This window comes from Anas platyrhynchos, chromosome 1, assembly GCF_047663525.1.
Source record: "Anas platyrhynchos isolate ZD024472 breed Pekin duck chromosome 1, IASCAAS_PekinDuck_T2T, whole genome shotgun sequence".
Taxonomy (NCBI): Eukaryota; Metazoa; Chordata; class Aves; order Anseriformes; family Anatidae; genus Anas; species Anas platyrhynchos.
The window spans coordinates 25,120,519-25,142,332 of record NC_092587.1 but is presented as its reverse complement, the minus strand read 5'-3'; positions in this window follow the sequence as shown (position 1 = coordinate 25,142,332).

Genomic DNA, 21,814 nt, shown 5'->3' with positions numbered 1-21,814 from the left:
ATCTCTTTCCAAGGCCTTTCCACCCTCAACAGAGTCCACAGCTCCTCCAAGTTTGGTGTCATCGGCAAATTTGCTCGAAACACCTTCTAGTCCTACATCCAAATCATTTATAAAGACATTGAAGAGGATTGATCCTAAAATGGAGCCTTGAGGGACCCCACTAGTGACCATCCGCCAGCCAGATGTGGCCCCATTAGCCACAACCCTTTGAGCTCTGCCTGTCAGCCAATTGCTCACCCATCGTATGATGTTTTTGTTAAGTTGTATGCTGGACATTTTATCCAGTAGAATCCTATGGGAAACCGTGTCAAAAGCCGTGCTGAAGTCCAAAAAGATCACATCAGCTGGTTTCAATTATAGGCCTGTAACTGCTAGGGTCTTCTTTCTTACCCTTCTTGAAAATTGACACATTTGCCAGCTTCCAGTCTACTGGGACCTCTCCAGATTCACAAGATCATTGAAAAATAATTGAGAGAGGTCCTGCGATGACATCAGCCAGCTCTTTAAGCACCCTGGGATGGATCCCATCCAGACCCATGGACTTGTATGGATCCAGGTGGAGCAGCAAATCCCACACACATTCAGGGTTGGTTGGGAGTTTGTCTTTCCCACCGTCATGGTCCTCCTGCTCAGGGCACCCAGGGTCCCGAAGCCCATCATCAGCATTGAAGACAGAGGTGAAGGCATTAAATGTCTCTGCTTTGCCTATGTCATTGTGAGGAGACATTCCCCGTCAAGCATCAGACCTATGTTTTCTTTGGTTCTCCTTTTTCTGTTCACATATCTTAAAAAATAAATAAATAAATAAATAAATAAATAAATAAATTGTATCTCACAGACATGGCTAGCTTCAACTCTAGTTGGACTTTGACCCGACGAATTTTCTCTCTACAAACATGAAGAGCATCCCTGTATTCCTTCCTCGTCACCTGACCCTCCAGTAGCAGGACCCTCCTGATCCCTGGTCAGCCAGGCCGGCCTTCTGCCCCACCTGCCTGACTTCTGATATTTTGGAATCATCTGATCTTGTGCTTTTAGGAGGAAGTGCTTAAAGACTGACCAGCACTGATGGATGCCAATGCCTTCAAACGCAGCTTCCTAGGGGACCTTGCTGACTAGTCCTCTAGGCAGCCTGAAGTCTGCTTTCCATATATCCAAGGCTGAAGTTTTGGTGGAAGTTTTCCTTCTGTCACCATAAATTCTAAACTCAATCACTTCATGGTCACTATGACTGAGACGGCTGCCAATTGCCACGTCTCCCACAAGACCCTCTCTGTTTTCCAGTAACAGATCAAGGAGGGCACCTTTCCTAGTTGGCTCCCTTAGCACCTGCACCTAGAAGTTATCATCTAGGTGCTTTATGAACCTCATGGACTTGCTCGTGCCAGCTGTGTGGTGATCCCAGTTGACATCTGGCAAGTTGAAATCTCCCATAAGGACAAGGAGAGTTGACCTTGAGGCATCTCTTAGTTCTGCAAAGAATAATTCATCGGCATTGTCATCCTGGCAGGGTGGTCTGTAATAGATTCCCACAACGACATCCCCTTTATTTGTTCATCCCTTAATCCTTACCGAGAAGCTCTCAACTTGAAGATCCACACAGTCCAGTCCATGATTATATCATGACCCCACCATCTCGCCTACCCTGCCTGTCCCTCCTGAAGAGCCTGTAACCATCTATTGCAGCACACCAGCCACAGGACTCATCCCAACAGGTTTCACTTATGCTGATGATGTGGGACTGGGCCAAGACTTCTAGCTCAACCATTTTATTCCTCATTCCGCGTGCCTGTAGAAGCACTTCAAATGTGCCTCCCTACACACAGCACCTTGTGGAGCCAACCAAAGGACCTCACTGGCACACAGTCCTTCTGATTCTAGCGCACCATCCCTTAGCTCATCACCGGCATGCCTGATTTTATCCCCTTCCCCCTTCAACTCTAGTTTAAAGCCCTATCTATCAGCCCTGCCAACTCCTGAGCCAAAATCCTTACCCCTCTCTGAGAGAGGCGCATCCCATCTGGTGCCAGCAGGCCTGGCATAATGTAGACCTTCCCATGATCGAAAAACCCAACTTCTGTCGGTTGCACCAGTCCCGAAGCCATGTGTTAATGTGGTGAGCCTGCTTGTCAGCATTGATCCCGCCTATCGGAAGGACAGAGGCAAACACAGCCCGTGTCCCTGATCCTTTAAGAAGTTGTCACAAAGCCCTAAAGTCCCTTTTGATCACTCTCAGACTTCTCATTGCTACATTGTCTTTACCAGCCTGAAAGACCAGTAGAGGGTAGTAGTCGGTGGGCCATATCAGGCACTTGACTTTCTTAGCTAAGTCTCTCACCCAAGCCCTGGGGAGACAACAGACTTCCCCATGGGTTGGGTCCAGTCAGCATATCGGTCCCTCTGTCCCTTTCAAAAGGGAGTTCCCCATGACAATAACCCTTCTGTCTTTCTTGACAGAGGACGTAACAATGCTGGGGGTATGTTGCCTTGCCTTAGGCACCCTCTCCAACTGGGATGGGCTTTTGTCTACTTCATTGTTCTGACGGTGTTCTAGAACCTCGTACCTGTTACATAAGGGTAGATGGGAAGGTGAGGTGGGCAGGGGCAGGGACAGGGCCCAAACAGGAACCTGCCCCCATTCTCCCCAGTGGCCTAGGTCCCCTCTTAGTGCCTGGTGGGATGAGGGGACTTTTGTCTTCTGTGCAGCAGGAGGCACCTGTGCTGCAGCAGGCTCCTGAGTCTGTCTCAGAGAGGGTAGAGTACACCTCCACCAGTCAATTTCCTTCTCTAACTCGCTAATGCTCCTGAGCCTGCTCACCTCCTGAAGCTCCACTACCTGGCTGAGCGGCTCTTCAACCTGGGCACACCTCCCACAGGCATCTCTCACTGCTGCTGTCAGACACAGACAGAAGACTCAGGCACACCCTGCAGACCAAGACCTGGACGGCGGTGTGTTTCCCTGAGCCCTCTGTCTGAGTAGCCACGTTGGTGACTGCAGCTGGAGAGGTCGGAAGAGATGCAGAGGCCATAGTTTTCTGCCTGGTTGAAACCATGGCCAGGTTTCTCGCAAATCTGGAATTGCTGGTCTTGTTGTGTAGTTTCTAATATGACACAAAGTCTTTTTTTTATTTTTTTTTAAGAGTTCACAACTGATTTTTTGGAGATCACCTTCTAAAGAATGCAAGCCTCTGTCAGACCTCATGATTCTGAGACATTCCTGAACATTGTCTAGCAATAAGTTAAAAAATAAGGGAGAAGCTTAAGGCCTTATCAGAGCAGTAAGAAGAGCAGTAAGAATATTCATCTGATAAAGAGTGCATTTTCTCAAAAAATTAGATAGAGTTCTGAATACTTAAGAAGCAAATAATCTGTGGGACATCCATCTTACAGTTCCTGAACTTTAGCTACTCAATAATAAAGCAAAAAGGTAAGGCTGCATTTCCTAAAATAAGAAACTCTTCCATTTTTTTCCAGAATCCTAGAATGGCTCAGATTGGAAGGGACCTTAAAGATCATCTAACTACAGCCTTCCAGCATAGGCAGGGATGTCACCCACTAGATCAGGTTGCCAAAGGCCCTAACCAGCCTGGTCTTGAACACCTCCAGGAATGGGATATCTACAACTTCTCTGAGCAAACTGTTGCAGTGCCTCACTACCCTTACAGAGGTAGAATTTTCTCCTGATGTCTAATCTAAATCTATCTTAGTTTAAGACCATTCCCCCTTGTTCAATCATTATCTAACTGAGTAAACAGTCCTCTTCCATTTTTATAAGACCCTTTTAAGTATTAAAAGATTGGAATGAGGTCTTCTCATGGAGCCTTCCTGGAGCCTTCTCTTCTGTAAGCTGAATATCCCCAGCTCTCTCAGCCTTTCTTCATAAGAGGGCTGCTCCAACCCTCTGATCATATTTGTAGCTCTCCTCTGGACTCACTCTAACAGGCCCATATCCTTTTGTGCTGGGGACCCCAAACCTGGACGCAGTACTCCAGGTGGGACCTCATGAGGGCAGCGCAGAGGAGGATAATCACCTCCCTGGACCTATTGTTCAGACCACTTTTGATGCAGCCCAATATGCATTTGGCCTTCTGGGCTGCAAGTGCACACTGCCAACTCATGTCAAGACTTTCATCCACCAGAACCCCCAAGTCCTTCTCCTCAGGGCTGCTCTCAATTAGTTCTTCTCCCTGGTCTGTACACCTTTCTGGGATTGCCCTGACCCAGGTGCAGCACCTTGCACTTGGACTTGTTGAACCTCATGCGGTTCACATGGTCCCACTTCTCCAACCTGTCCAGGTCCCTTTGAATGGCATCTTTTCCTTCCAGCTTCTCAGAAGGATTATTCAGTTCTGGATCTTCAGTCAATGGAGGCACCCAATACCTTCTCAGATTAACCCCAATATTTAGCATTTCCTCCTGGGAGTCTCTAGTCATCTTCTCATCAGAGAGCTGATGCTCTGGAGCATTATTCAAAGACATCTGACAAGGCAGTAGGCAGAGGGTATTCTGGTACTTTACTTACTCAGTATTTTATTGTGGGTGCTTACTTTACCTCATTAGCCCCCTAGCAATTACACACAAGAATTTAGGAAACTGCATCCATTTAGTTTCTGCTGAAAGGAGAGTTAAACTTAAGAGTGTTTATAAGTCTTAAAACTAGTAATATGAAGCCTCCCATAAATGAATAGATAGGAACATTAGCATTCCCAAGACTTCTCATTTTTATTTACAAAGAATGTTGTAGTGCTCCTGATATTTAATTATTTCTCTAGATTGCATTTCACTGTTTGGTCCTGCACAAAAGTTATACCTTTTGCTACATTTGTTGTCTCTATTCACATCAAACCTTTTTGCTTTCTATACCAATCTTTACACCAATTTGTAACAAAACTAACCCAATCTTTATTATTTCTTCTTATTATTCAATATATTCTTTAAAAAAATATCAGATATGGGGAACTCACACCATTTAAATTTTTATTTTTATTTTTAAATTGTGAGCAAAGTTACTGTCTATGGATAGCCTCCACTACTAAATCTGACATGAAGTGCAGAGATTTATGTGTTTATTTTCCACATTGAAATGCTGAAAATGTCTGCTGAACTGCAGGTCTAAGGACTAATTCAAAGGTTTTGAAACATTCCGAGGCATTATTTTTTTTTTTTTAATTTTAATTTTATTTTTTTTAGTTAAGAACATTAAACAAAGAAATTTAAAAATCAATATCATCTGGGGAAAAAAAAAATCTTTTTCCTGTATTTCTGGAGTGCTACTGAAGTACAATTCCTGTCCGTCCCCCCCCCCCCCCCCCGAAAAAAAAAATAAATAACGAAGTAATATATAACATACAGTGTGAAACATATATAACATACAGTGTGAAAGAATCCCCATATTTGGACAAATATCCTCAAACATTTCAGTGAGCTATTGTGAAGATTGTCAATGTCATTTCAGAAAATAATTTTATCTAGGAGTAATGCACCAGCAGTTTTGAGAGGCCTTGAATATAAAAATTCCATTTTAAGAATAGATATCAAACATGTAAAGTTAAAGGGGCTTCAATATACACTTGAGCATCCTCCATCAATCATGGCAATTACCTTCCTCTAACGTCACAAGATTTGAATAGTGCTGGTACCGCTGCAAAATCTTATCAGCTCTTATTTCACTATCAGGGTTGTAATTTTCTGCCACTATGCACTGGTTCAATTAGATCCCCGCTACATATAATGACAGCCTCTACACAAGTGAGAGGCATCAGGGAAACTAAGTGTAGGAACCATATCCTTTGATGGTTGCATCACAATTTACTGATTGTTGAGCAGGGTTTGGTTTAGCACTTAGCATTTGGAATTAGATTTAGCTAGTAAGGGAGTATTATGCTTCATGAAATCTGAATGAAGAAGCAATCAGGCATATTTTATAATGGAAAGTCACAAATTTAGATTTTGCAGGGAAGAAAATCCTGCAGGCACATTTATGTCTCTATCAAACCAAAATAAAGCAACCATGCTCCGTGTTCTGAGCCAGACAATAAATATTCTGTGAGGGGACACTCTTTACATTTTTTCATGCTGAGGAAAAGACCTTTAACTCTATATGATGCCATGAAGGAGAAAACTGTGAATTCCAAAGGAATAGCAGCAACATATGGTGCCAGTGCTACCCTGCATCCTTGTTCACTCTTAGAAACTGAAGAAGAAGCTGGGCAAGAGGATTCTTCAGGTATTCATTACGTGGGGTAGAAATGTTGCCAATTTCAATGGCCCATGACCTAAGTTACCTTGTTCAGGAGTTACTTTAACACTTCTCTGAAATGTCATTGAAGCAACACAAGATGGCTCCTTTGTAAATGGATTCTTAATATGTTAGGTTTTGAATAAACATAATAGCTCACCTGTGGTTTGAATTTTTTATGGATTTACCATTACTGTTACCTCATGTCTTTTATATTCCTACTTCTTTTTCCTCACTTCATCTTGTTATATTATCTCCCCTTGTGATTCTTTAAATCTGAAGGTGTTATTCAATGAACAGGTACTGAGTGGGCACTTACATTTCTGAAGGTGTTATTCAATGAACAGGTACTGAGTGGGCACTTACATTGTCGTCTTTTTTAAGACTGTTAGATGGTTGTGGAAGGTTTTTTTTTTGTTTTTTGTTTTTTTTTTGTAATTGTGAAAGAAAGAAAGATTTTACCATAAGAGATACTACATACTGTATATAATGTATTTAATATATTGGACATAGAAATTGTTGGCAGAGGAGGAGCTCCTCTTCTGTGCCAGAAGAGGCCAAAGGCTGAGCCCTGCCAGACACAGCTGTCTTAAATGGACCCACCAAAGGACACAGCTGAGCCAATCAGTGAAGCTGGTGGATCCGCTGTGAAAACATATTTAGAAAAGGGGAGAAAACACAGAGGAAAAGGAAAAACACAGACTGAGGAATAGGAGATAACCCACAGTGGAGCTGGTTACACCTCCAAAGTGTTATAAGAATATATATTATCCTTATTATTATGTATATAATATCCTTACTATCTTTATGTTAAATGGTAATAGACTAAGTCAAATTCATTAAGCTGAGTCTGTTTTGCCCATAATAATTGAGAGCTTTCCTTGCTTTCTTCTTGAGCCATGAGCTTTCTTAATTCTGTTCTTCCTACTTTCTCTCCCATCATGGAGGAAGTAGGGAGGGGAGAGCAAGCATCTTTGTGGGCATATATATAGAAGGGGTTAAAAACAAGTCCATTAAAAGTGCTTATGTTTTCTGCATCTATTTTTTTTTTTCCTTAAAACTAACATTTCACTGCAACTTTGAATTTCTTAAATTTTCTGTTGAGCTCTGTCACTGTCACTGGGCAAGCACATCTCTCCCAGAAAGGAGAAGCAAAAAAAGAATTTGGGTAGTTAAATATTTTTGAAATCTTCTACAGTGCAATTTTAAAGACAGAGAAAAGAAGAACCTGCAAGATTTGTGTTCTAAGCACGCACAATGAAATTATCTAGCTGCCTACTAAACAAAGGCCCCATCATAACTTAGGAATAATGGGCTGATTGTGATTGCAACAGAATTGGGTTGATGGATACATGTTAGACTCAATATATGTTTGTGAAAGGTTCAAATACAATAAATAGGTCCAAGAAGTTCTCTATTTTTATACTAAATGGGAAATACTTGGTAATAATAGTAATAAAAAGCATACTTTCTACAGAAAAAAAAAAGAAAAAGTAAAATGTAACTAATGTCTTAATGTCTTCTGGTCATTTTCAGTACATTTCTTCTTCTAAGGGTGTTTCTTAACTAAATCAATAACATTCATATAATTTTAAATAGTAAGTGAATACTATGGTATTCTAGAGGTGTGTCAGTCTTTTTCTCCTTCTGCAGTGTCAATCATTCTCCTCTCGATATCATATATATAACAGTCTGAGTCAGAGACATTCAATTTGTACAGAAAAAGTTTCTCTCCCAGTTTCTCTCAAACAGATTGTCTGCCATTCTCCATTCCTGTGAAGTTCTATCTTTATTAGAAAATTGGGGGAATGAAAAAGGCCAAATGTCCTGTAAAAATGTATTTGTGCAGATGAAAGGACATCAGACTAATATTTCTGAACTTAAACCCTGGCAGCTTGGTGCTTAATGAGATAACTGTGCTCAAAGATTTTTTTTTCTCATTCACCATTCAAGCTTTGAAGAGTCTTCTGGGTTAGATCCAAAAAAAAAAAAAAAAAGACATTAAGTGGAGCTTGGTGAGCTTTAATAATGAAGTCTAAAACAGACATTGAAAAGACCCTTTCTGGCTACTATAAAACCCCAATAGTTTGGGATTTTGTCTATGAACTTGTTTTCTCAGCGGTCATCCCTCTGAAGGAGTGAGTAACTCCTTCAAGAAGGGTCAAAACTCTTACAGTGAATTTTCTACCCCGAATTGTTTCTGAAGGAAATTGTCTTTCCAATCACTATAGAAGAAACCTGTGAAGGTCAGGTCCTGCAAGCTGCAGTTAGATTTTGTGCCTAGAAGCTATGGGTTGGTGTGTGTTCTGAGCTCCTTGCATCACTAGAGCCCAGTTCTAACATAAGCTCACTATATGCACCACACCTGAAAGCTGGTGCCTATAACTAGAATTATAGAATTGTTTAGGCTGCAAGGCACCTTTTGAGATCAGTTAGTCCAATTCCCCTGCTCAAACTTGGTCAGATGGAGCAGGTTGGCTAGTAGCATGTCCAATTATGCTTTGAATATCTCAAAGGATGGAGACTCCACAAATTCTAGTGTAAGTCCAGTTTAAGTGCTCCCTAATCCAGTCCTCCTCCAGTGAAAGTAAGTCTTTATTACCCTAGTCTTTCCCTCTTATCTGAGGTAAATATGGTATGGAAATATTCTGGTATTCCTGAATGCAGGTCTTACCAGTAAAAACAGAGGCAAAGCAGGCATTGAGTACCTTGGCCTTTTCCATGCCATTTGTCAGCAAATCCCCTGCCCCATTCAGCAGGGAGAACACACTTTCCCTACCCTTCTTTTTGTTGTTTCTGTATTTGTATAAGACTTTCTTATAAGCTTTCACAACCTTTACCAGATTCAACTGGAGGAGGAGGTTCCAGACAAAGTTCAGATTGAAAATTAAGAGAAATTTCTGCTCAGAAAGAGGAGTTAGTCATTGGTATGCATTGCCAAGGGGGATGATAAACACCCCCTCCCTGGGGGTGTTTAAGAAAAGGTTGGATGTGGTACTTACGGATATGGTTTAATGGGTAATATTGGTGGTAGGTGGATGGTTGAACCAGATGATCTTGGAGGTCTTTTCCAACCGTAATGATTCTGTGATGCTAGCTCCAGGTCAGCTTTGGCTTTCCTAACCTTATCCCTGCAACTCTATGCTCCTGTTGAGTCACCTGCTCCTGTGTCCTTCTCTGATATACTTCCTTTCTTTTATGTCTAAGTTAAGAGCTCCTAGTTCATCCTTGTAATCTGCATGCAACCTTTGCTTGATTTCCTACTTGTCAATATGAATCTTTATTGAGCTTGGAGTAAGTGATCCTTGTGAACCATCTCTCCTCTACCCTACTCTCTCAAAAACAAGGGATTGTAGTCCTGCCATAATCCCTCCTTTTAGGATTCTGAACACCTTCTCATGGTCACTTCAGCCAAGACTGTCTCACATTCCAACCATTTCTTCTTGTTGGTAAGCATCAGGTCCAGGAGAGAACCTTTCTCTGTTGGCTCCCCAGTATGTGCCAAGAAGAAGAATAGGCCTACACTAAGCAGTTCAGCCTGTCTGTTGCTCTTCTCTTCTTTTCTTAGAGGAAGTGATACCCATCTTTTACACAGTAACCTAATATTTTGATCACTATCTAGATTCAATTTTCTTTTTCATCTGAAGGCTTTCAAAGAACTCATCCAATGTAACTACTTGCATACCTAACTGCTAGACTATTTTTTTAAAGATTATATCATCATGATGTAATTTCTTATTTTCAAAGATCAAACATTATTCCAGTCTTAGAAAGGATAGATAGCTGGAAGATGCTATTTTTCAGAATGGAATAGTCTCAGGAGAGGGCCAGGGAAAGAACATCTATAAATTCATAATCTAATTTGTACCCATTTAGGTCTTTAATTAGGCTATGAAAATTCCTGTTGAAACTCTTTCTTACTCTGAATCAACTCTGGAGCTAACACAATGACCAGTCTTGAACAAACAGTCAACAAATTAAATGCAATTTACTATCAATATTTACTATCATTATTAATCTGCATTAAGAGGAGGTGAGCTACTTTCTAGAAATCATTGTTTCTCTCCATTAGCTATAAAGGGAATACACACTGCTGGCTCAGGCATAGATATCTCTATTGCAGATGTCCACATGAGATCAGATGATGGATGCATGCTGAATGCATAAATGAGGTACTTTCAGTAAGTTGAGCAACTCTTAAAATAACTAGAAACTGTAACCTTCATCCTTCAGGGTTGGCAAACCTTGATGATACTCAGAGCTTCTATTCTATTATGATAGAATACGATAGATGAAGGAAATATAATTATAGGAGCTATGATAAAAGATATTCTGTAGATCTCAATGGAAGACATGTTTTCTCAGAGTATTCCATCTGTCTGCACAGGAAAGACAGAAGTTGTAAAAACAAACAAAACAAAATGAACAAGCAAACAAACAACAACAACAACAAAAAAACATGTTCAAGTCATCTTGTGAATGTTGTTTCCTGGACGACTGTAAATACATTAAAGTGAAAAAGGACTACACATAAACACATACTCTGTAGGAAGTTGGAAACTATTGTAAAACACAAAGCAGGAAATAATAGAATGAATTGCTTTTTATTTTATTAGGAGTTCTAAATTAAAATAGATGCTCAAAAATGCCTTACTTTCAGTACAGTTGGTTTCAATGTTTTTCCTTTTTCAGGCACTTTGGTATCATAGATTCATAGAATCACAGAATCATAGAATAGCTTGGATTGACAGGGACCTTATAGATCACCTAGACCCAACTCCCCTGCCATAGGCAGGGACACCTTCCACTAGGCCAGGTTGCTCAAAGCCTCATCCAGCCTGGCCTTGAACACTTTCAGGGATGGGGCATCCACGGCTTCTCTGGGCAACCTGTTCTAGTGCCTCACTACCGTCAGAGAAAAGAATTTCTTCCTTATGCCTAATCTAAACCTACCCTTTTTTAGTTTAAAACTGTTATCCATTGTCTTATCACTACACTTTCTGGTAAACAGTTTCTCTTAAACACCACATTATTTGTTAAATACTTTTTATTCATCCCTGTCATTTCCAAAGCACTTGTCTACATATAAAGTTGAATGACTTCATAGACAAGACAGCTTTGTGATGTTAGCAGCTCACCCCCATTTTTTCACAATGTCTGTAATATTTTCCAGACTTTCCCAAAGGAAATAGTAACATGGTAAGAAGACCAGGGTTGTTTTATTTGTTTATTGATTGATTGATTGATTGATTGATTTTTCCCTGAGTAACAGTGAATGCCATTTCCAGTGACATGTAACTTGATGGTGAAAGGGAACCTAATACAGAGTACCCCAAATGGAGTGTAAGAAATATTTTTAGTGATCATTGAGTGACCAATGAGTAATGTCAAATGATAGTGCAGAATCACTATTGCTACAAGCTATAGCAAACCACAGGAAATATACAGTTAAATAATCGATCTCTTCCTTATTATGCCATCTGTACTTCTGTTACTAACCCATATTTTAGAGACACTTAGAGAAGGAGAGCAAATTCACAGCTGGCATAATGCCACTATGCTGGCTGATTTGCAGCAGGGATAAGGGTTTTGGTAGGATCTGTCAACAATATCTAGTAGAGAATCTGTACCAGAAACAAAAATAAAAAATGGTTTTCAGAGTCAGTTATCTGAGTTTCAAACTTAGCAACATAGCTTTTTTCTATTGCAGGGTTATTTCAAGCCTTTTTTTTTTAGTTTTTATTTATTCCTTGTTTTTAACAGTATACCAACCTGTTGACTTATAACCTTAACAAATGAATTGTGAACACTGGAACACTGTGAGTTCATGAAAAAAAAAAAAAGGTGGTACTTTAAGTCATCTAATCACTTTTTTTTCTTCAAGACTAGTATTACTTGCGGATATTTATACTTCTTTCATAGTCTTTTTGTTTATAACTAATTAAAGTTGTTAATTATGCTCTCATAGTTTTCTATATTATAGATGGAATGATAGATACTCAGGTTTTCAGAGTATATTCAGACTTGGACTTAGAATAAAATAGCCAGTCTGATCCATACTAAATATAATTTATATATCTGATGCAATAAAGAATGTGAAATATGTTCATCTGATTCATGTCAATATGGAACAGTGCTAGGGCCTCATGATGAAATGTGACCTTTTGTCTTACATACCCTTGTATAACCACAAGTCCAAGAGAAACAGAGTGGTTAGTGCATATAGTTCTTGTATCTTTCAAAAGAATGGTCTAGCAGTTTGTGTTGATAGAGGGTTTGAAGGGTAAACCTTGAGACTCGGGTCTGGGAGATAAGAGAATAGGGGGGAGTTTTTTGGGACAACTGCTGACTATTGCATGAGACACAACTTTCTGACATCTGGCCCAGAGGCTGCTAAATAAGGAGAGGGGGTAAGCTGAAGAACGACTGAAGGACAAATCCTGGGAGGAAGACTACAAGCCTTCAGTGCAAGCAACCCCCAGAGGGACGACCAGAGACTGATACGCATGCGTCCGTGGGATGGTTTGGGTCCTGGGAAACTAATTATAATAACCCTGCCTTTTCCAAAAATGGTGATGATTATGTATTAGCCTAGGAGCATAAAAACCAGCCGCCTGATGTAACTTGTGTGCATCTTGGTGGAGCGGAGACTCCCAGCACACCCAGTGCTGTTTGCTTGCCTCTATTTGTTTAATAAATTGTAAACTTTAATTGCAATCCTATTTGGGATTCAGTCATTTATTACAAAGAAGACTACAGGATTTTCTGTAAGGGTGCCTTTTTATTTGTTTGTTTGTTGGTGGCAAAAAAAAAAATCTGCAGGATAATGAATAAAATAAATATATATATATATATATATTTTGTGATTCAGAGAATGAACATTAGTTGCAGGCAATATTTTGGTTCAAAATAACATCCAAAACAGAGAAGAAAAACAGATTTAAAAAAAGGCTTAAAAAGAAAATATGCAAGTATGCAAACTGGAGAGTTGTATAATAATATATGATGCAAAGCAGAAGAAAATGACATAAATTTCTTAAGCGCCTCTATGTGTTAGGACTGAAAACCATTAGGTTGGTCCAATGCAAAACAGGCATTTTTGTGCAACTAACAAGGTGAAATTCCGACCTTGTGATAGTACGTATTGCTTTTTCAGCAATATGGCACCAGGCCGCAAGACATCCAACATGAAACAATACTGCCATCAGCACAGCATGTGCTTGCCACATGGCTGTGCATGATTTCAGTAGCCTATCAAGGATTGCCAAGTGCTTCCTGTGGCTGCAGCCACCAGTAGTGTGCTGCTCCAGGTTCAGGACCATGCAGGGGTAAAACCTATAAACAGACAGTGTCAGAGAGGCAGGAACATCAACCTAGGTCAACGTTGCCTCTGCAGGGATGCCCACAAGACATTAATACCTACCACATTGACAGGATGCCGACCATGACCTGGCTAAGTATCTATTGGAACAGCACCGCAGTTGACACCCTCATCATCGCCCTGGGGTCAGTATGTATGTAAATAGATCATAATAAAGCTTGCTTGTTTTATCTATCTGTCTGTCTGTCTGTCTATCTATCTATCTATCTATCTTGTCTGATCCTTGCTGGGCTGAACCAATGAGCTTCAGCCCCAGTAATCTAATTAGAACACTCTACCATGTTTGACTTGGTCAAATTGTTCCTGATTCAGACACAGCTGTAGGTTTGGTTGACTGGAGCACCTGTCATAGGAGGATAGGCTGAGAGAACTGGTCTGTTTGGCCTAGCAAAGAGAAGACAGGGGAGACCTCATCAATGCGTATAAATATCTGAGAAGAGGGTGTCAAAAGTATGGAGCCAGGCTCTTTTCAGTTGTGCCCTGTGACAGGAAGAGAGGCAACATGCACAAACTGAAGCACAGGAGGTTCTGGCTGACTATGAGAGGGCACTTCTTTGCTGTGAGAGTGACAGAGCACTGGAACAGGTTGCCCAGAGAGGCTATGGAATCTCCTTCTCTGGAGATATTCAAAACCTGCCTAGATGCCATCCTGTGCAATGTGCTCTAGGTGATCCTGCACGGCGGGGGGGTTGGACTAGATGATCTTCAGATGATCTTTCAACCTCAGTCATTCTGTAATTCTGTGATTCTATGACAAAAGCAGTTATGTTATCTAGTGTAGCTTTAGATTTTGTAGTACTCTTCATGAGCAGGACATAGAGCTCAGCTGCTCTAAAAGTTTGTATCACAGAAGAAACCACTTCATTATTAGATGCTGTCAGTGCACCTGTCACTAAAGGACCTGGAAAGAGCTGGGGAAATGAATCTTTGATTTCTAGATATAGGCAAGCAGTCATCTTATCAGCTGCCAAGAGTTAAAGCCAATATACAGGACCAAGATATGAGGGAGTCTCATTGTATAACATCAGTGGAGAGAAACTTCAATAATGATCCTTTAAGAGGTCTATGGGCAAACACAGCCTGGTAGATGTTCAGATATATATCTGAAAACCTAATGTTTACCAAGGAGGAGTGTTTTTCCTAGTCAGCAAATATTTGCCACAGTCAGCAAATAAAGGCAAATCCCTCCTGGAAAAGTTCATGGGAAGTTCATGGGAAGTGTTAGTTCTGAGAAAGCTGACAAAATTCATCACTTGTCATTTACTGTAGCCGGAGCTCAGGGAAAGCTGGTGAAAGAGGGTATAGATGTTTTGCTTACATGCAGTTAACTATCTATTATGTTCTTTCAGAAAAGCTGTTGGCTGAAAGGAAGGCTGTTTTTATCCTGCTGTAATGAGCTATTCCTGCACTTTTGGGGAGGGACTGAGTTTTCTTGACTGGTAAGGCAATAGGGATCAGGCTTACAGATTGCTTTTGGTATTCAAGGAAAGAAGTGATGTAGTGATCTGAGTAGACTGAATAACATTTGAATGACTAGGGAAGTTACTGAAAGTAGTAAATTAGAAAGCTAGGCTGAAAGAAAACTCCCAACTTTGCAGCTGTAACAGGCAGGAAATAGACTTTCCCAGGAGGTATGAGTTTTCTTATTGAAATTACTTGGTTCTTTGATCACAACTTTAGAGATTATTGCAGTGGTCTTTGTGGGTTTGCATTATGGAGGAGGTTTAACATCTCTTCTTTAAAGCCCTGCCCAGCTGGAGACCTTTTAATACTGCCTGGGCACCTAACTCTCCTGGAGCCTAAAGTTTTGAAGTCATCAAGTCATAATCTTGATATTTATAATTATTAATATTATTGTTTAATTTTTAGCTTGCTTTCATGAAAATGGCTCTCCTGCACAACCTGCACATGTGGTATATTGGTATAGCATATGACTGCATATTGTCTCAAATTTGCTTAATGATGTCCTGAGGTACAATATTTTTGTTTTGAGTTGTGTGTTATGTCCTAGAAGAAAAAGTAAAACACAAAATCCAAATTCACATAAAAGTTTATCTTTTTTTTTTTTTTCTTAAATAAATTCTATAAAACATGATAGTGTTTCTTTAAACTTATGTTCTCATCTCCAAAATATAATTTTAAGCTAGTACTTTAGTCTTCTCATTTCTTTCAGGGTAATAATGTTATCAAAAAACTACTGACTACACTAAATATTATGTCCTGGTATATTTAGTGAACGATAAAACAAACTGGTAAAAATATAGAACAGAAAAGAATGTACATTTCTGGGGACTTGTTAGCTATTAGCTGTGAAAAAACAATGAACAGTGAATTTTAAAAGCTATTTATTTATTTGTTTATTTTTCTTGTTTTCTACATCTTTACAAGCAAATAGGAGTTCTAAATGCTCAAACATACATTTATTAAATGATAATTTGATCCTGGAACTGTTCTTATTAAAGACATTAAAACAACATAAACTTTCAAATATTTTATAATGGATATAATACTTCTGGTACCTTATAAGTAAAGAACCGTGAGAGAGAATCCAATAAAAAATTTACGTATATATATATATGTATATTATATATATATATATACATATACATACTTCCTTTTGGGAAGTTTTCATGGCCTTTAAGTGTATTCCTGTTTTTATTATATTGTAAGGTATAGATTTTGGAGGGGAAAAAAGAAAAATATAGGATTTAAAATTCTTATATAATCACAGGTGTCTACTAAATCTGATACATAATTAGTTTGTACCCCTAGAATTATCTCTTATCTATTTGTGGCATGTACTGTTGCTGGGACTAATGCAAACAGAGGAAGATCATTGTAGTTTAGTGTCAGAAAGCTCCCTGATAAAATGTTTTAATTCTTTTCAAATCTATTTCTAGAATATTGGGTGAAAGATATTAAAATAAAAGTATGCTCTGCATAGCCCATAACATCTACATACCAGCAGATCAAAGGATGTAAAATCTGAGATAATAATCTGTTTATGGAAGGGAGTTGATTGATTTACGTGGCAAGTTTGTGAGCAAGCTCTGTAAGAGACATTATGAAATAGTACAGCTATATTATAAAACCTCAGCCATTCAATACAGAACCAAAATAGTCTTATACATGTATTAACAGAGGAAATATTGCTGCACAGATGAAGAAAGAGGAAAAAACAAACAAATAAATTGTAAATTGAATCTTAACTAACCTGATCTCCCTCTATGATGAAACTAATCTGAACTCCTTCCATGATAAGATGACTTAGGACAAGGGAAAGGCTGTGATGTTTACTCAGACTTTAGCAAAACATTTAATTATAATGTTTCCCAAAGCATACTCCCAGATAAACTGGTTGTTCATGGCTTGGATGGATGTACTGTTCATTGGGTAAAAAACTGGATGGACGGCAGGGTCCAAAGGGTCCTTGTGAATAGAGTTAAATCTCTCTGGTGACTGGTTACAACTGATGTTCCCCAGGGCTCAGTATTGAGGCTAGTTTTGTGTAGTATTTTTATCATGATCCTTATGAGAGGATCAAGTGCATGGTCATGTTTTCAGATGACAACAAGTTAGGTGGGACTGCTGATCTGTTTGAGGGTAGGAAGGCATTACTAAGGTGGAGGAAAAATTTGCAGACTTGCCTGACACCATTAATTAATGGTATGATACTCTGCCTCTACTGGTCTTCATTTATTTTTGTGCTAAAAGCTATCATTGATGAGTGAAATCAAAAGATTTTACCCTTTTCCGTTTTAGCCTGATGCAGTGTAATGAATCCAATGTCTTAATATAGTGAAACACAATTCCTAGTGAAGGTAGGATGAAGGTTGTTACAAGGAGCTAGTATCTTGAAGAAAATATCTGGGAGATTAAGATTTTTCTCTTCAATTACACTGCTAATTAATTTTATCAATAGGCACAACAATTCCTCATTCTGTGCAGAATGTGAAGCTCAGCTCTCTGAGGCAAGTAGAATTCCTCAGGATAACTTGGCTGAGAAATGATTACATAAGGCACTCTCAGGCTGGCTGATTATTTTTAGTTAAATCCCAAGTGACTCAGGATATTGCTACTGTCGCCTGAAATTCTAAGTTCCATTATACTGACCATTGATTTTTTAAAAGAACTTTTCAGTATGACTCTTGTTACTAAAGCAGTTTTCTTCGATAAAAAACAGAAAGTGATTTTCCTTGCTGGGCAGGACTCCTCCAGGCCTGCATACCCATACTTTTAGCCAGCCCCATATCACCTGTTTTTATCTATGCTATTTCCATATATTTTTGCTTTGTAAAGGGTTTCCGATTGTTTTGTTCATCACTACTATTGTTAGATGTAGCAGTTGTGCAATGGTGGCAGAAGATACTGTGGCTCATTTTGCTTGAGTCTATAAAAAGAAATAGATGTCTATAAACCAGCATATATGCATGTATGCATGTTACAAAGATGAAAATTCAATTTCAAAGCCTAGACATGCAAAGAGGGGGATGCCATCTTCTGATTTTTTTTTATTATTATTATTTTTTTTGCTAAAGCTCCAGAACCAATGACCTGAGTTCTTTCCACCTTCTATTAGGTACTTCACTGAAACAATTAAATTAGAAGTCTAGCTGCTAAAAGATTCTCTTGCAGAGTGTTATAGACATCATGACAGAATAATTCATGTCTTGCACAAGCTGACTCATCTTTTGGAAATTAATATGTATTTGCAATAATGATAGAGGGAACCTAAGCTGAATAGGCTTCCAACTTGGGCAGTCCAGCTAAATACACAAAATCAGATAGGTGAAGTTAGGTCTAGTTAATTCATCTCTAGCGTTCAAGGAAACCTCTGTTACAATTGCAAGTGCCTCATACTCATAGCTGTTGTACTATAATACCTGTAGTAATTTAGACCTTTATTTTTTAGTTCAGAAAGGGCTTTCACACAGCTTAAACAAAACATGCAGAAGACATTGCCTATTTGGGGAACATTTATTAGAAAATTTCTGACTCTTTCAGTGATCAAAAATTTCCTTTTTTTTTTTTAATGAATGAGTAAAAGCACAGAGCTTTAGCAGTGGAAGTTCTATTATTGCCTCTATCATACAGACAATCAATCAAACATCACTGAGCTATCAAAGTGACAAAGTGAAAGAAGAAGAAAGCTAACAAGGGGACAATATCAGGGGACTGAATGCTTTGCCAGTTGGAACCATAGAGCTGAGAGAAAAGTTTAAATACTTGAAAAACAAGAAAAGAGATCCTTGATGAGACAGTTATATAAAAAGGAGAAGATAGAAATCATAGGAAAGGGAACCTCTCTAAAAAAAAATGTTCTGCAGTGCACTTGTTTAAGTATATTTTCTAATATCAGTGCTGTAACTGATGAACTCGAATATCACACCATTTCTTGTTGAATTTTCAGAGAAAGAGCAATTGACCACTAGAAATGTGAAGGAGATTCAAGGCCAGTTTTAAATTCTGAAATCATGTTGTGACCTTTTGATTCAAGATCCTGTATACACACTGTGTCTAATTCTATATATTGTATAAGAGCCAAAATACACAGATATGCTGTTCAAGTTTTTCTACCAATTCAGTTGTAACTTGAACTACATTTACAGCTGCTTTGTGAAAGAAAGTATTATCATGTTAGTTCAGATTGCATGAACACTCAAAGAGGTGGAAATATACACAGAATTTTGGCAAGGACCTCCTGTTATTTCACTTCAATATAATCATATTATTATTATTTATAAATTCATTTTTGGAGTATTGAAAGAAATTCAAAAATACTTCTCACTTATGCTTGCCTGTAATATGCTCTAAGACATAGAAGTTTTCATGTCAAACCATAAAATTTTCAGCACAAAACTCACAAAGTAGTCACTGTGAAGCACGCTTTAAAAGATAATTTCAAAACTTTGAAGTTTTTCACAGGCAGATTTTGTATAAAGTTCCTGAGAAAGAAGATCAATTAAAAAAAAAAAAAAAAAACACTTTCCAGCAGGAGCAGAAAACATATACTTCTATTCCTTACTCTGTTACTCTAAAAGACAGGAAAAATCTAAATAAAAAATAAATAAATAAATAAACAACAACAACAACAAACAAACATCAAATTAATCATAAAATAAAATCATTTAATCATTTTGATTGGAAAAGACATTTCTTCCTGATATCTAATTTGAACCTACCCTGGTGCATTTAGAGGATATTTCCTTGTGTCCTATCACTTTTCACCTATCACTTGTATCTTTTCACAATAAAAGATACTGACACCTCCCTTGGTGCAACCTCCTTTCAGGTAGTTGTAGAGACTGATGAAGTTTCCCCTCAGTCTCCTCTTCTCTAAACCACACAACCCCAGTTCCTTCAGTCACTCCTTATAAGTCTTGTTTCCTTGTCCCTTCACCAGCTTTATTGCTCTTCTCTGTACACACTTGACCAACTCCAATATCCTTCTTGTAGCGAGGGGCCTAAAACTGAACACAACGTTTGAGGTGCGGTCCCACACATGCAAAGGGGCAATCACTTTCCTAGTCCTGCTTGCCACACAATTTCTGATGCAGGCTTGGATGACAGTGGCTTTCTTGGCCAACTGGAGACATTGCTGGCTCATGTTCAGCTGACTTTGAAGGAACACCCTCAGGTCTGTTCATAGTATCATAGAATGGCATGGGTTGGAAGGGATCTCAAAGATCATCCAGACCCCACTGCCATTGGCAGCGATACCATCTACTAGATCAGGTTCCTAGGGCCCCATCCAAGTCTTGAGCACTTCCAGGGATGAGACATTCATAACTTCTCTGGGCAACCTGTTCCAGTGGCTCACTACCCTCTGAGTGAAGAATTTCCTCCTAACATCTAATCTAAATGTCTTTTTGTTTAAATCCATTTCCCTTTATCACTATCTGCCCTTCTTTTTTATAACTCCCCATTAAGTATTGAAAGGCTGCAAGGAGGTCTCTGTGAAGCCTTCTCTTCTCCAGGAAGAACATCCCCAGCTCTCTCAGCCTTGCTTCACAGGAGAGTTGCCCTAGCCTTCTGGTCATCTTCATGGCCCTCCTTTGGATCCACTCTAACAGATAAACATCCTTCATGTGGTGAAGGCCCCAGACCTGGATACAGTAATCAGGTGGGTCCTTACAAGGACAGAGGAGAGGGAGACAATCTCCTCCCTCAAACTTCTGGCCATGTCTCTGTTGATGCAGCCCACGATTCAGTTGGCCTTCTGGATTGCTGTCTCATCTCAAGCTTTTTGTCCGCCAGAACCCCCAAATCCTTCTCAGCAGAGCTGCTCTCAATGAGTTCTTCTCCCAGTCTGTGCTCATGCCTGGGATTGCCCTGACCCAGGTGCAGCACCTTGCACTTGGAATTGTTGAACCTCATGAACCTATGGCCCCACTTCTCAATCTTGTCCAAGTAAACAAAACTTTTCCTTCTGGACAACTTCTGTATTGGGTTGTGATGATTAATAAATTATTAATAAATTTTCCAGGTCAGTGTCTAATGTTCTTTGCTTAAAAAAAGACAGCTAATATAATTTTATGCAAGTTTATCCTAGAAATTAAACAGAGTTTACAGGAATTGCTTTCATATTGCTGCAATTTGAATTTATTTTTTTTGTGAAGATAACCATAATATGAACGTATTGAAATTTTGATTCAGTATTATGAGAAAATATTAACTGCAACAAATAATTAAGAAATCAAAGACATCATTGATATGTATTTATTTGTTTATGTTTTAGGCATGGTACTAAGTTTGAACAGGATAGTTGTTAAGAACATTTAGCTTCTTTTCAAGATTCAGGTTTTCCTAATGGGCCATGATGCTTGATTGTTGTATTTGCATCTATTTACTAATGTTTGGAACAGTCCTCAGGAGAAATTTTTTAACTGAAAGTCCCATAACCATATAATGCACAAAATTATATGTAGTCTTTTAAACACAACCTCCTGAGTTCCAGCACTGGTGAAGGGTAAGAAGAATGTTTGTTTAGGTTCTCTATGGGTTCCACACTTACTGGGTATCAGAGTGAAGTGAATCAACTATAGAATAAAAGAGGCCCAAAAGAGGGGAGAATCTAAGGTATTAATAAACCTTTGATTGTTGCTTTATTTCCATGCCTGTTAAGACAGAGTTGTTTTAGAATAGACTTTTTCCCTTAACCTGCATTCCCTGTTAAATCATTTTCTAACTGTTTC